Raw genomic sequence first — 18230 nt, 5'->3', positions numbered from 1 at the left:
CACTACCGCCGCTAATTCGAGATCATGGGTCGGATAATTCTTTTCATGGATCTTGAGTTGCCTTGAAGCATAGGCAATCACCTTACCATGTTGCATAAGCACACATCTCAAACCCACTCTAGAGGCGTCACAATAAACAACAAAACCATCGGTACCCTCCGGTAAGGTCAACACCGGAGTGGAAGTAAGTCTATCTTTCAACTTTTGGAAGCTTTTCTCACAAGCCTCCGACCACACAAACTTAGCCTTCTTTTGAGTCAAAGCCATCAACAGAGAAGCAATGGAGGACAAACCCTCAACAAACCTCCTATAGTAACCAGCCAAACCCAAAAAGCTTCTAATATCGGTAGGAGTTAGAGGTCTAGGCCAACCTTTGACCGCATCCGTCTTCTTAGGATCTACCTCAATACCCTTGTTCGACACAATATGACCAAGGAAGGCTACAAACCTTAGCCAAAACTCACACTTACTAAACTTTGCATACAATTGGTGGTCTTTAAGGACTTGCAATATAATCCTCAAATGGTTCATGTGCTCATTTTCACTCTTTGAACAGATCAAGATATCATCAATAAACACTATCACAAACATATCAAGATACTGTCTAAATGCTCTATTCATTAGGTCCATGAATGCTGCCGGGGCATTGGTCAACCCTAATGACATAACCACAAATTCATAGTGACCATACCGGGTCCTAAAGGCCATCTTGGGAATGTCAACCCCTCTTACCCTTAGTTGATAGTAACCCGAACGAAGATCTATTTTGGAGAAATAGCTATCCCCTTGAAGTTGATCAAACAAGTCATCAATTCTTGGAAGGGGATACTTATTCTTTATGGTCACTTTGTTTAGTTGGCGATAGTCAATACATATTCTAAGAGACCCATCCTTCTTTCTAACAAACAAAACCGGAGCACCCCATGGAGAGATACTCAGTTGAATGAAGCCTTTGTCTAACAAATCCTTGAGATGCTCCGTTAACTCCTTCAACTCGGCCGGATCCATTCTATAAAGAGGAATGGAGATAGGTTGCGTATCCGGCAAGAGATCAATCCCAAAATCTATTTCCCGTTCGGGAGGAATGCCGGGCAAGTCATCGGGAAAGACCTCTAGAAACTCACTCACCACGGGGATCGACTCTAAGGAAGGGGTTCCAGACTCAACATTCATAACCCTAACAATATGGTAAATACACCTCTTGGAGATCATTTTCCTAGCTTTGAGACAAGAAACAAATTGACCTCTAAGGATAAAATTTCCCCTCTTCCACTCTAAAGTAGACTCATTTGGAAATTGGAACTTTACTAACCGAGTCCTACAATCAATAGAGGCATAACATGCATGCAACCAATGCATACCCAAAATCACATCAAAATCTAACATGTCTAACTCCACTAAATCCACCAAGGTAACTTTATGGGACAAAGAAATAGGAAAACACCTATAGACTCTTTTTGCCACTACCGAGTCACCAACCGGGGTAGACACTGAAAAAGGTTCTTCTAACACATCGGGGAGTATTTCAAACTTCATAGCCACAAAAGGTGTAACAAATGACAAAGTGGCACCGGGGTCTAACAATGCATATACATCAATAGAAAAGACTTGTAACATACGGTCACAACATCCAATGAGCTCTCTTGGTCACCTCGGGATTGAAGAGCATAGAAGCCGTTCTTCTTTGGAGTATCGGAATTTGAACCACTAGGAGGGACTTCCTTGCCCTCTCTTCCTTGAACCTTTAACATGGGACAATCTCTCATCATATGGCCGCTCTTCCCATACTTATAGCAACCATCCGTGCCAACTAGGCACTTACCATCATGCTTCCTACCACATTTTGCACAATTAGGCCTATTAACCTCCTTGTGGTTTAGGGTTAGTCACCCTATCTTTGTTGGCCCTTGGAACACTAGAGGAGCCTTGGTTGGAGAAGATCTTCTTGGACCTTGGTCTACCTTGACCCTCGAATTTACCCTTGGAAGAATTTCCATCATCGGACATTGCTCTTTTCACTTCCCTATTCACTTGCTTGAGCTTTTGTTCCTCAATTTGTTTGGCATGAACCATAAGACGTGAAATATTCATACTTGGGATGAGCATTGCCGAATGACATTCATTGACTACCAAGTCGGATATCCCCACAACAAATTTGTTCATCTTGTCCTTAGAGTCCGCCACTAAGGTTGGAGCATACTTAGACAATTGGGTGAACTTAATGCCATACACTTTCACACTCATACCTCTTTGGCGAAGGTTGATGAATTCTTGCATCTTTCGTTCCCTCAACTCTAGGGGGAGAACCTATCAAGAAAGACCGACTTGAGTAATTCCCAATCTATTGGGCCCTCTCCTACGGGTCTCTCACCCTTCCATTGCTCATACCATACTTGAGCCACATCCTTCAATTGGTAGGCGGCTAATTCTGCCTTTTCTTGTGGAGACACTCCCATAGCATCAAATACCTTATAGATCTCATAAATAAACCCTTGTGGGTCTTTCTCCACCTTGGAACCAAAGACAATAGAAGGATTCATTCTAGTAAAATTCCTTATCCTTGAAGTGGTTGTACTTACATTAGGGTTCACATGAGCCCTTGTATCCGTATTAACTTGCGTCGTCATAGCTTGGGCTTGAGTTGCCATGGCTTGAGTCAATGTTTGGAAATCCGACCTTATTTCCACATTTGTCATAGCCCCCTCATCATTAGGAGCTTGAGGAACTTGAGGCTCTTGAGGACCTTGGGGAGGAACTCCCTCATTCACAATCTCTTCTTCCATCCTTCTTGTGTTCGCCCTTCTTGTATTCATATCCTAAAAACACAAGAGAAGGGTTAGGAAAAGGACTTCATAGAGTTAAAACTCTAAGGCACGACTAGATATTAATGAAAGAAGTGAAATTTCCTAAACATCTTATAACCTCTCATTCATAAATGTGGCGCGTCTCACACTCATAAACAAGACTCTACTAGACGTGGCTTATGAGACATTATCCTAGAATCATTCTAAACCTTGTGCTCTGATTACAAAGGTTTGTCACGACTCAGGGGTACCCCCTAGATGTAACACGGCGTACTTGACCCCAAAGGGGTCTCATACAATGCCTTAACATAATCATAAACATAGGTAATAGAAATGACGCGGAATTAAAACTTTTTACAATTAAAGTCTTTTTCATAAAACCAATAGAAGTCTAGACATTGTCTCCATAATCCATCTAATACAATTGAATCAATAGGGCAACAACCCTTTACAATAAAGTCCTAAAATAGAACATACGAAATGAAACTAGAAAGAATAACTCTTGTCCTCGAACCATGAGGACTCACCAAGGCAAGGAGAGAATCAATCCAAGCCTTCAACCAAAGAGAAGCAACTTCAACAACCCAGACCTACACTTTGTGGAAAAAGGTATAAAATATGGGTTAGCACAAAAATGTACTAAGTATGGAAGACATGCACAAAAATCCTTAAATCATGCAAAAAGGGACATTTTTGTTGAAACCATGCACATTATCATTTTTAAGAGCCATAATGCACAATAGTGTATATACATAGTCAAACCAACTCATAAGCAACCCTAAACCATACTTGTGCAATGCATAGACAAGATCTCATAATCCTATCAAAAGCTAAGTATCACTTTTAGGCCACAATCATCATACATATCATAACTTGTCCTCATCCATAGAGAATACTCATAAACAAGGAAACATTCATGTTCATTAACTTGAAACAAGTAAATTCACTCTTAACAACAATACATATCATACATGCATAATTCATTAGTCTTCATAGCATAACGGAACCTCACCACAACCACTCTTGAATCGTACTTGTGCAATGCATAAATGGAGTCCCATACCCCCACTCATACTAAGTACTACCTCTTAAGAAGTCGTAGTTGTAGTTCATGTTCATGTTCTTGTCATAATTCATATTCTTACCATATAAAGAAATATAGCCTTAACCGACATAGACCATGTAAGCTACATGGATTCCGGTGTCTTACCGCCACACCAAAAAGATGTGTCCTACTTGCCTAAGTTAGAACTCATATATTAGCTTTAGGTGGATCTACTAGCTAAAGACCTATGTGGGTACATAGTTATGGGATAAGGAGATTGCTATTAGAAACCCGGACTAACTAACATAAAAGGTTTCCATCTCATGAGATAACTATTTTGGGAAGCCGGACTAACTAGTGTAAAAGCTTCCATCTCATATTCATATCCACTCAGTGCCAAGAATAATTCCCTTTAAAATTCATGTTATGTCCTTACTTAAGTTCATGTTCATGAAAGAATGCACTAGGCACTCAAACCAACATGGTATCATAATAGCTCATGGATTCATTAGGTGAGAATGTCCTTTCAACCTTAGAATCATCAATATGTGAGTAAACCTTTCACATTATGTTCATAGTGTGTTCATGAGAATAACCTTCCAATCAACACAACAACATTATCATATTCATAGACATATCATGCATAGTCATTTGTAAGGGTATGGGGAGGATGATCTTGTAACAACACCACAATTACACAATAGTCATAGGATCTTCACTTTTTAAGTGAATCATAAGCTCATACACAATTCCGATCAACATGTACAAACTCTCATAATTTGCCCTTCAAGGCTATGAATCAAACTCAACCCACACATCTAGAATTTCTACAATAGATAGGGAAATATAATGATTCAATAACTCAATCAATATAAACATAATCAATTGACATGCATCTATAATCAATCAACCCACATCATGAATTCACAATTTAGCCATATGGGGGAATCATGGGTTCTTGGGGGTATTTGATCATAAATCAACAATTAATCATCAATTCAACCATAATCAATCATAAATAAACAATTGAAAGTGTTTTGAAAGAGAACCCATGACTTAGATTGAAACCCTAGGTTTTGGGGAAATTGGAATCTTTGAAATTAAGTTTTGAAGGGACTCTATGGGTGAAAGATACCCATATATGAAAAGCCACCATACCCTGAATATGAATCTCCAAGAAATTTGAGGAAGAATCCTTGAATTTGCCAAACCCTAGCTTCAAGTCTACTCTTCTTCTTCTTTGGGTTTTAGAGAGAGAAATATTGTGAGGAAGATGAAGTTTTAGTTTGATTTGGGTGTTTGAGTATAATGACTTATTTTGGGAAATTTTGACTTAAAAGAAACTTATATAGTACCCGTAAAAATACCCAAAACGACCTCACTTTAATTGGACTAAAAAGGAAAAGACTTAATTAACCCTCATTTAAGTGACCCCGTTAGGCACCACAAGCCATCTTCACGAGCCGTGGTGATGACCACGGTCCGTGGTCCCACTCGTGAAGGTGGGGCAGTATCTAGGCACTTGGTGCCTTAAGCTCACAATCCCAAGGCATTACCACGAGGGTCTCCACGAGTCGTGGTCAAGACCACGGGTCGTGGCAAGACCACGAGTCGTGGCAAGACCACGAGTCGTGGTCAAGACCACGAGTCGTGGTCAAGACCACGAGTCGTGGTCAAGACCATGAGTCGTGGTCCCTCTTGTGGTCCTTGAGGCAGTAGCTATGCTACTTTGCCCAAGGCATCTTCACGAAGGGCTCCACGAGTCGTGGTCCCTCTCGTTAAGTTGAGGTAGTAGCTTGGTTAATTGGTGGCCACTCTACCATGGCCAATGTAAGTTCATGAGCTACCTTCACGAGTCATGGTGTGGACCACGATCCGTGGTCCCACTCGTGAAGTTGGGGCAGTGTGCTCCAAGTTAGGGGCAACCTTGGCCTTTGGCTTGGCCCCTTTGCCTTGACACTTGCCCCTTGGCCTTGACCCTTATAACCCTCATTTCAACTCTAGATGGTCTTCAAATTTACGGGGAGTCATTTTATGATTTTTACCCTTACATTTAGTCTCTAGTTTAACCTACTATTTTTCGAAGTGTTACAAATATCTTGTTAATTACTCCCACTGTCTAACAATAGTTGTCCACTATTGACTTGGCACACCCCTTAAAAAATTATAAATGGAATGGTAATTTTACTATATCACCCTTTGAATATAACAAATACAATGTCTTGAAAAATGTAATAGGGAAATCACCATAATTAATGATAAGAGTAAATTAGGAACTAAGTGTAAAACTATTCATGGATTTCATAAAGTGGACAAGTATTGTTGGACATCAATTTTTAGTATAGTGAACAAGTATTGTTGGACAGAGGGCGTACATATGAGCCTTTAATTTCTTGCTTGACTCCTAGTTCCAAGAATACTTTTGTTACTATTTTTTTGCCTTTTTTTGGTAGGTAGGAAATTTTAATCAAAGTACACATCCTCACATGTAGGGTGTTTGTGATTTGAATAATAATCGAACTAAATCGAAAAATGAATAATAATTGTCATGTCATCACGAGTGCATTTCATACATTTTATACTTTTATCTTATTCTCAAAAAAATGTTCAAATGGTTCAAATTTAAGTAAGTAGAGATGTTCAATAGGTACAACTTCTAATTGAGGTGTCTAAGTGAATTATGCGGACAACTTTAAGGGGCTACATATGACTTAAGCCATAAATAAATACATAGAAACATAGTGAAAAATGTTTTAAATTAAAATAAAATAAAATATGATCATTGACCAGATAGAAGTGTCACGTCACTTTTCTAATATTTAGATTTATAAAAATAAATAAATAAATAAATATAAACATAGTGAAAACTGTTTTAAATTAAAAAATAAATAAATAAGATCATTGACCAGATAAACGTATCACATCACTTTTCTAGTATTTAGATTTATAAGAAACAAAAATGATAGTCAAATAAAAAGTCAAAAAAAAAGAAAATAAATAAATATAATTCTTGATCAAAGAGACATTCCAAATCACCTCTTCTATATCTAACTTTATTTAATTTACTCTATATTATATAAAAATTTATAAAAGTTTCGCCGCTTTACTAAATAATCCTTTGCTTGTGTCATCACATGCACCAACCTTATCACTTTTTGTTTTCATTTTTACCCCTACTTTATTCTTTTAATAATGCACAATTGTTTGCATATGTTGGCAAATATTGAAAAGTTAGAGGACAAATTAACTCCTACAACCAACTAAGGAGATGTCATTGGTAAGATCGAATGCTAATCCTTTTTTGTTTTTCCTTTTATTCTTTTTCATATTTTTGTTTTCAATTCCCAATTTAAAATAACATAAAATTTTCAAACAATTGTGATTTACAATATTTTGCCCCAAACAATTGTGATGTAAATAGTTGTGATTATAAATTTATACTACTTGATCGAGTTATGCATTAATAATTTTATAAACGGCTTTCATTATTGTTTCAGATAGGATAATCAAGTGGATTTATTTTGATAGTTTTTTTTAAATAAATTGTGAAATGTATATTATATGTCTTGTTTATGATAAAAAACATATTCAAACATAAATTATATTCCAAATGTTCATCGTAAAAAATGAGTCAAAACTTAATTTCGTCTTCAAATAAGACTTCCTTGATATTCCTTTTGCTTTTTTAAAAAAATGAGAATTTATTTCCAAAGAGTAACATTTGTTATTTAAAAAATGACGTGAAAAGGTACTATAAATCACAATAATTAACAACATGAAATATTTGAAATCACATAACAAATTTAACTCGACTCTCGAAATTCTATTTGTGCCACATAAATTGGGACAAAAAAAAGTAACATATAGTTGTTAAGAAGGCAAGATAGGCCAGCTTGTAATCTAGTTATTAGCCCACCTGGAGGTGAGGTGCTGCATTCTAGTGCTGGAAGTATATCAGACACTGTTGATGTAATGACTCATATGTTTTAAGTTATTAATATAATATCCTATTATTACCAACAAAAAAAGAAGAAGAAGATATTTGATGGCTTTTCCACTCAAGACTACGTTTGTTATTTAAAAAATAACGTAAGAAGGTACTATAAATCACAATAATTAACAACTTGAAATATTTGAAAACACATAACAAATTTGACTCGATTCTCGAAATTCTATTTGTGCCACATAAATTGGGATAAAAAAAGTAACATATAGTTGTTAAGAAGGCAAGATAAGCCAGTTTGTAATCTAGTTATTAGCCCACCTAGAGGTGAGGTGCTGCATTCTAGTGCTGGAAGTATATCGGGCAATGTTGATGTAATGACTCTTATGTTTTAAGTTATTAATATAGTATTCTATTACTACAAAAAAAAAAAAAGATATTTGATGGCTTTTCGACTCAAGACTACATTTGTTATTTAAAAAATGACGTGAAAAGGTACTATAAATCACAATAATTAACAACTTGAAATATTTGAAAACACATAACAAATGTGACTCGACTCTCGAAATTCTTTTTGTGCCACATAAATTGGGACAAAAAAAGTAACATATAGTTGTTAAGAAGGCAAGATAGGCTAGTTTGTAATCTAGTTATTAGTCCAGCTATAGGTGAGGTGCTGCATTCTAGTGCTGGAAGTATATCAGGCATTGTTGATGTAATGACTCATATGTTTTAAGTTATTAATATAATATTCTATTATTACCAACAAAAAAAAGAAGATATTTGATGGCTTTTCGACTCAAGACTACATTTGTTATTTAAAAAATGACGTGAAAAGGTACAATAATTAACAACTTGAAATATTTGAAAACACATAACAAATTTGACTCGACTCTCGAAATTCTATTTGTGCCACATAAATTGGGATAAAAAAAGTAACATATAGTTGTTAAGAAGGCAAGATAGGCCAGTTTGTAATCTAATTATTAGCCTACCTAAAGGTGAGGTGTTGCATTCTAGTGCTGGAAGTATATCGGGCACTGTTGATGTAATAACTCTTATGTTTTAAGTTATTAATATAATATCCTATTATTACCAAAAAAATAAAAAGATATTTGATGGCTTTTCCACTCAAGACTACATTTGTTATTTAAAAATTGACGTGAAAAGGTACTATAAATCACAATAATTAACAACTTGAAATATTTGAAAACACATAACAAATCTGACTCGACTCTCGAAATTCTGTTTGTGCCACATAAATTGGGACAAAAAAAGTAACATATAGTATTATTTAAAAATTACATAAAAGTACTATAAATTACAATAATTAATAACTTAAATATGTAAAAATTATATTAAAATTTGATTAACTCTCTATATTTCATCAGTGTCACATCAATTAAAACAAAAAAATAACATAACGGCCCCGATAGCTAGTCTTGAGTGGAAACGCCATCAATTTTTTTTTTTGATAATAATATGATATTAAATTAATAACTTAATACATAAAAGTCATTACATCAACACTGCCCGATATACTTCGAGCACTAGAATACAACACCTCACCTCTAGATGGGCTAATAACTAGATTACAAACTGACCTATCTTGCCATCAAATATCTTTGATTACATATGAGCATTTAATTTTTTGCTTGACTCCTAGTCCCAATTATGCTTTTGTTACTATTTTTTTGCCCTTTTTTTTTTTTGGTAGGTAGGAAATTTCAATCAAAGTATACATCCTCACACGTGTGTTTGTGATTTGAATAATAATCTAACTAATTCGAAAAAACGAATCAAGTTGATAAATAATTTGAATTTGATTTTGTATTTTTAAAATCAATACTATTTGGTTGATTTTTTATTTTATTCAAGAAAATCTAAAGAAATAACCAAATCGAATTGGATCGACAAATTATAATACATATTTTCGTTATAATTATATATGCATTATATATTATTTTTTATGAACAACTTTTTCTGCAAAATATGCAACGCACTAATTTTTTTTTAAAAAATTTAGATAAATATACATTTTATTTTACCATAATTTCTAAAATTTTCTACCATTTAAATTAATTACAAGAATCCCCTCTCGGATACATCCCTCCCTTCTCGGATACATCTCTATCTTCCTCTCGAATACATCTCTCCCCTATTGGATACGTCTCTCCCCTCTCGGATACATCCCCCTTTAAGTAATGTACCATTCACAATCTATGAGCTATGTATCCACAGGTTTCTGATGTATCCGAGATCCTATACATTTAAGAAATTTTTGTAATTTAAAAAAGAAATTAATAGGGTGTAATTAACTTTTAACACCATAAAATTTATGTAATTTTTACTTTTAAAATGTAAGGTATGATCATGTCTATGTTAGTTATACAACAATATCAATAGCTTATGCATTATTCAATAAGTAGAAAAAAAGCCATTATTTAAAAAAATAATAATCAATGTATGTGTTTGACATGATGTTAAAATAAACATTTTAGCATATGATATCGTATTGTTAATTAAGGCAACTTAAATGAGTTATAAGTTATTGTTTGATAATAATAAGAAAAACATTTTATTGCAAAGTGTTAATTCTATTCATTTACTATCGTGTTTATTTATAAATATTCCTGTTAATTTTTTTTTTTTGAAAATCTAATTAAATACCTACAATTATAGAAAGAGTGATTTCGAAATGGTAGTTTCTTGCCATTTTCAAAAAAGGTTAGGGGCAATTTGGTCATTACACATCTCAACATATGTGCTTGCAATTAATAACCTAGAATAGCATGCTGCTACTCCTGTTTGCCGACATAAACATGCTCTATTTTCAATATAGTTCAGGCCTTATGTTCTCGAGTGTCTTTCGGAAACGATTGTTCTATTTACATATGATCGTAAGATTTGTGTACACTCTATTTTCTTTAGATTTTATTTAGTGAGATTTTACTGGGTATGTTGTTGTTGTTCTAGAATCATGCTTCATCAATTGAGTTATTATTATTTATCTTTTGCGATCATTTTTATTTGTCATACATATGTTTATATTTGTAAAGTTAAAATACAAAAAAAATTATCAACATTTTAAAATGTATCTTTTTACTATATTAATATGAGAACAATTGGAACTTATGGTATTTTTCATATAATTTTTTAATATCCAAAATTTAAATAATTTAAATTCGAAGATTAGTAAAATTAATTCTCATAAAATAAAACGTGACGATTAAAAATGAATGAATGGAATAATTACTTTTTAATAATTTTTGCTGAACATTTTCTCAATAGAGTTAGTTTTTAAAAAAAAATTAGAAGCAGAAAAATAGAAATAGTTGTTTTGATTAGTTTTGTATCAGTTTTATGGTTAGAAGATACTTTGAAGTTTGAAGTTTTGTGTTGGAAGGAAGTAGTTGATTGGTTTGTAAAATATTATAACAATGCATTTGTTATTTAGTTACGTCCTATAATAGTTGTCTCCACTTGACTTACCACACCTCTGAAGAAACAATAAATAATAGGGGTAATATTACTATATTATCTTTTGACTTATTAAATTTAATATTTTGAGAAATGTGTTAGATGATAAATAATATTTAATAGCAAGGATAAAATAGACACAAAAGATAAATTATCTCTTGATTTTCTAAATTGAACAAGTATTGTTGGACAACTATTTTTAGTATAATGGACAATTATTGTTGAACAGAGGGATAATAGTTAAAAGGCTTCTTAAATTGACATACTTTATTAAATTCACATTTAAATTATAAGAAATATTAATTATCTCCTTAAACATGAATTTTTAGAACTATTTACCCACTAAACTATATGAAGAGTCCAAATCACCCCTCAAACACAAATTTTTAGAACTATTTACCCCTTAATATGTCACATGACTCAATTTCTTTTTATGTCGTCTCAATTTATATGACTCACTTTCTCCTTTAGTCAATCCCCAAAGGAATGACATATTTTTATATTTAGTAACAATTTGATTTTAAAATATTCATTTTACCCCCGATGAAATGATTTATAGCAACACAAATATTTATGACATATTTCAGACCACATATTTCTTAAACTTTAAACTTCATGTCAAATGAAACTATATTTATATATCATATAAATAGAAACGAAAATTAAATTTTTACTAAATATAAAATTATGTTATTGTTTTTAGAATTGAGTAACAAAGAAAGTGAATCATATCAACTGTCCTGAATTTGTATATATTCTATGTTCTTTCCTTGTCTCTTTCTTCTACTACTTGCATCATATTTTTGTTTTACAGAAACCAACCTATGCTATTTGCCTTTGAAAGCATAGGTCAGGTAGAAATTCTTATTGAAATTTGCTTTTTTTTTCTAAAATATGTTTCTTCCATTAGAACTTATATGATTTATGTACTAAGTATTTGAAAAGAAAATAATTTTAATTGAAGATACGTAGAATGTATTAAAATGTCATTTAACTTATAATTTTAAATATATTATGTAGAAGTTAGAATTAAAGATTATATAAAAGGTAAAGGAACATTCATTTTAAATCGGACTTAAAAAAAGTAGGACAAATAAATTGAAACATTAATAAGATTGTCTTTTCAATTTTGATATGTTTGCATTTTTCTCAGCCATAAGCATCAAGTTGGAGAGCATACCCCCTAAACCTTTTTCATGTTTATTTTTTTGTAGATGGGCCCCACAATATTGTCAAATTGTAAAGCCACTTTAGAAAACCTCTAAAGCATTATAAATAGGAATATTCATCATGCTCCATTGTATTGGTAAGTGGGGGAAAACTTTAGTTTGCAACTTGGCAATAGAGACAAGATTAATAAGGTATATTCCCTATTTTTTATTTATAATATTGAGATCATTTCATGTAAAAGTTTAATTTTGCAGATCTAGAAATAGCTTAATAAGTGGAGTACTACTATTTTTTCTTCTTAAAAGTTACTAGTATTAGTTAGTATGGAGTCTATTCAAAATTCCATATATAGAGAAAAATATCTAGGGGATAATCCTAATCAATTAGTATTAGTGGAGATAATACTATACTAACTCTAGCAGCCTAACTAGGTGATTTCTAGATCATCTATAAAAGAGTACTTAATGGAACTTTTGAGGATATATCATGTGGATCCCAGTTGCAAAATCAGAAATTTCGTATTCAAGATTTAATGTGTATACATAAAAAGTAGTTTTTGATCTATATATGCAATATACTTTTCTTTAATACAAAGTTTTTGACCTAACTCATGTTTGTTCAAATTTGGTCCATATATTTCCTTTCCCAAACAGTTTTTGTAACCCCCTCTAAAAAATGGAGTTGTGCACACAAACCATTCCGGCAGATCATGAGGTTAAAATTAGACTTCGCTTTGGCAGTCATCATCCTACTGTCTGGGGAGACCATTTTCTTGCCTATGCTGATCTCCTGGTAAATAAATTACTAATTTTAATATCGTCAATATACATAACAAATTCATATGATCATGAGTATCATATTAATTCTCAAATAGGGATCCAATGAAGGTGAAGAGAAGCAACATGAAGACCTAAAACAAGAAGTGAAAAAGATTCTAGTGATGGCTCCTTCAAAATCTTTGGAAAAACTTGAACTCATCAGTACACTCCAATGTCTTGGTGTAGCTTATCATTTTGAACGTGAGATTGAGGAAGCATTGAGTTACATGCACAATTGTTATATAGTAGTACAATACAAGTAACTAAACAACTCTTGAAGTTCATCGGTCTATATTATAGGATCAACTAGTATCTCAGAGATGACATCTTTCAAGCTATTTTTGGGAAAAAAGTATAAGCATCTTCATCTTTATATATAAACTCAACTACTCTTGTAAGATTAATTATACGCATGAGCAAAACCCTTGGTATGATAGCCACATCCACTTTGAAGTATTCTTCATTCAAGTCTTTCCAATAATTTTCTATTTTGTTTCTTATATATAACAATTGTGCATGTAACTCAATGCTTCCTCAATCTCACGTTCAAAATGATAAGCTACACCAAGACATTGGAGTGTGTTGATGAGTTCAAGTTTTTCCAAAGATTTTGAAGGACCCATCACTAGAATCTTTTTCACTTCTTGTTTTAGGTCTTCATGTTGCTTCTCTTCACCTTCATTGGCTCCCTATTTGAGAATTAATATGATATTCATGATCATATGAATTTGTTATGTATATTGACGATATTAAAATTAGTAATTTATTTACCAGGAGATCAGCATAGGCAAGAAAATGGTCTCCCCAGACAGTAGGATGATGACTGCCAAAGCGAAGTCTAATTTTAACCTCATGATCTGCCGGAATGGTTTGTGTGCACAACTCCATTTTTTAGAGGGGGTTACAAAAACTGTTTGGGAAAGGAAATATATGGACCAAATTTGAACAAACATGAGTTAGGTCAAAAACTTTGTATTAAAGAAACGTATACTGTATATATAGATCAAAAACCTACTTTTTATGTATACACATTAAATCTTGAATACGAAATTTCTGATTTTGCAACTGGGATCAACATGATATAATCCTCAAAAGTTCCATTAAGTACTCTTTTTTAGATGATCTAGAAATCACCTAGTTAGGCTGCTAGGGTTAGTATAGGATTATCTCCACTAATACAAATTAATTAGGATTATCCCCTATATATTTTTCTCTATATATGGAATTTTGAATAGACTCCATACTAACTAATACTAGTAACTTTTTAAGAAGAAAAAATAGTAGTACTCCACTTATTAAGCTATTTCTAGATCTGCAAAATTAAACTATTACATGAAATGATCTCAATATTATAAATAAAAAATAGGGAATATACCTTATTAATCTTGCCTCTATTGCCAGGTTGCAAACTAAAGTTTTCTTCAACTTACCAATACAATGGAGCATGATGAATATTCCTATTTATAATGCTTTAGAGGTTTTCTAAAGTGGCTTTACAATTTGACAATATTGTGGGGCCCATCTACAAAAAAGTAAACATGAAAAAGGTTTAGAGGGTATGCTCTCCAACTTGATGCTTATGGCTGAGAAAAATGCAAACATATCAAAATTGAAAAGACAATCTTATTACCGTTTCAATTTATTTGTCCTACTTTTTTTAAGTTCGTTTAAAAATGAATGTTTCTTTACTTTTTATATAATTTTTAATTATAACCTCTACATAATATATTTAAAATTATAAGTTAAATGATATTTTAATACATTCTACGTATCTTCAATTAAAATTATGTTTCTTTTCAAATACTTAGTACATAAATCATATAAGTTCTAATGGAAGAAACATATTTTTTTTAAAAAAAGCAAAGCTCAATAAGAATTTCTACCTGACCTATGCTTTCAAGGCAAATAGGATAGGTTGTTTTCTGTAAAACAAAATATGATGCAAGTAGTAGAGGAAAGAGACAACGAAAGAACATAGAATATATACAAATTCAGGTCAGTTGATATGATTCATTTTCTTTGTTACTCGATTCTAAAAACAATAACATAATTTTATATTTAGTAAAAATTTAATCTCCGTTTCTATTTATATGATATATAAATATAGTTTCATTTGACATGAAGTTTAAGAAATATGTGGTCTGAAATATGTCATAAATATTTGTGTTGCTATAAATCATTTAATCGAGGGTAAAATAAATATTTTAAAATCAAATTGTTACTAAATATAAAAATATGTCATTCCTTTGGGAATTGACTAAAAGAGAAAGTGAGTCATATAAATTGAGACGAGATAATAAAAATTTGGGTCATGTGACATAATAAGGGGTAAATAGTTCTAAAAATTTATGTTTGAGGGTTGATTTAGACTCTTCATATAGTTTAGGGGGCTAAATAGTTCTAAAAATTCATGTTTAAGGAGATAATTAAGATTTCTTATAATTTAAGTGTGAATTTAATAAAGTATGTCAATTTAAGAAGCCTTTTAACTATTATCCCTCTATCCAACAATAGTTGTCCATTATATTAAAAATAGTTGTCCAACAATATTTGTCCAATTTAGAAAATCAAGAGATAATTTATCTTTTGTGTCTATTTTACCCTTGCTATTAAATATTATTTATCATCTAACACTTTTTTCAAAACATTAAATTTAATAAGTTAAAGGATAATATAGTAATATTACCCATGTTATTTATTGTTTCTTAAGGGTTGTGCTAAATCAAGCGGAGATAACTATTATAGGACGTAACTCAAAAACAAATGCATTGTTATAATATTTTACAAACCAATCAACTACTTCCTTCCAACACAAAACTTCAAACTTCAAAGTATCTTCTAACCTAAAAACTGATACAAAACTAATCAAAACAACTATTTCTATTTTTCTGCTTCTAATTTTTTTAAAAACTAACTCTATTGAGAAAATGTTCGGCAAAAATTATTAAAAAGTAATTATTTCGTTCATTCATTTTCAATCGTCACGTTTTATTTTATGAGAGTAAATTTTACTAATCTTCAAATTTAAATTATTTAAATTTTGGATAGTAAAAAATTATATGAAAAATATCATAAGTTCCAATTATTCTCATATTAATATAGTAAAAAGATACATTTTAAAATATTGATAATTTTTTTTTGTATTTTAACTTTACAAAAATAAACATATGTATGATAAATAAAAATGATTGCAAAAAATAAATAATAATAACTTAATTGATGAAGCATGATTCTAGAACAACAACAACATATTCAGTAAAATCTCACTACATGAAATCTGGAGAAGATAGAGTGGACACAAATTTTACAATCATATGTAAATAGAACGATCGTTTCCGAAAGACACTGGACAACATAAGCCTTGAACTATATTGAAAATAGAGCATGTTTATGTCGCCTAACAGGAGTAGCAGCATGCTATGCTAGGTTATTAATTGCAAGCCACATATGTTGAGATGTGTAATGACCAAATTGCCCTTAACCTGTTTTGAAAATGGCAAGAAACTACCATTTCGAAATCACTCTTTCTATAATTGTAGGTATTTAATTAGATTTTCAAAAAAAATAATTAACATGAATATTTATAAATAAACACGATAGTAAATGAATAGAATTAACACTTTGCAATAAAATGTTTTTCTTATTATTATCAAACAATAACTTATAACTCATTTAAGTTGCCTTAATTAACAATACGATATCATATGCTAAAATGTTTATTTTAATATCATGTCAAACACATACATTGATTTTTTATTTTTTTAAATAATGGCTTTTTTTCTACTTATTGAATAATGCATAAGTTATTGATATTGTTGTATAACTAACATAGACATCATACCTTACATTTTAAAGTAAAAATCACATAAATTTTATGGTGTTAAAAGTTAATTACACCTTATTACTTTCTTTCTCAAATTACAAAAATCTCTTAAATGTATAGGATCTCGGATACATCAGAAATGTGTGGATACATAGCTCATAGATTGTGAATGGTACATTACTTAAAGGGGGATGTATCTGAGAGGGGAGGGACGTATCCAATAGGGGAGAGATGTATCCGAGAAGAGGATAGAGATGTATCCGAGAAGGGAGGGATGCATCCGAGAGGGGATTTTTGTAATTTATTTAAATGGTAGAAAATTTTAGAGATTATGGTAAAATAAAATGTGTATTTATGTAAAAAAAAATTAAAAAAATTAGTGCGCTGCATATTTTGCAGAAAAAGTTGTTCATAAAAATTAATATATAATGCATATATAATTATGACGAAAATATGTATTATAATTTGTCGATCCAATTATATTTGGTTATTTCTTTAGATTTTCTTGAATAAAATAAAAAATGAACCAAATAGTATTGATTTTAAAAATACAAAATCAAATTCAAATTAAACCAAATTCAAATTATTTATCAACTTGATTCGTTTTGTCGAATTAGTTCGATTATTATTCAAATCACAAATACACATATGAGGATGTATACTTTGATTGAAATTTCCTACCTACCAAAAAAAAAGGGAAAAAAATAGTAACAAAAGCATACTTGGGACTAGGAGTCAAGCAAAAAAATTAAATGCTCATATGTAATTGAAGATATTTGATGGCAAGATAGGCCAGTTTGCAATCTAGTGATTAGCTCACCTAGAGGTGAGGTGCTGCATTCTAGTGCTGGAAGTATATCGGACACTGTTGATGTAAGGACTCTTATGTTTTAAGTTATTAATAAAATATTCTATTAAATAACAAATGTAATCTTGAGTGGAAAAGCCATCAAATATCTTTTTTTTTTTTTTTGGTAATAATTGGATATTATATTTATAACTTAAAACATAAGAGTCATTACATCAACAGTGTCCGATATACTTCCAGCACTAGAATGCAACACCTCACCTCTAGGTGGGCAAATAACTAGATTACAAACTGGCCTATTAACAACTATATGTTACTTTTTTTGTCCCAATTTATGTG

Source organism: Solanum verrucosum, unplaced genomic scaffold, assembly GCF_900185275.1.
Source record: "Solanum verrucosum unplaced genomic scaffold, falcon-dt-bn FXZP01000012.1, whole genome shotgun sequence".
NCBI lineage: Eukaryota > Viridiplantae > Streptophyta > Magnoliopsida > Solanales > Solanaceae > Solanum > Solanum verrucosum.
The sequence above is the reverse complement of the archived record's forward strand: the minus strand, read 5'-3'. Positions refer to the sequence as shown.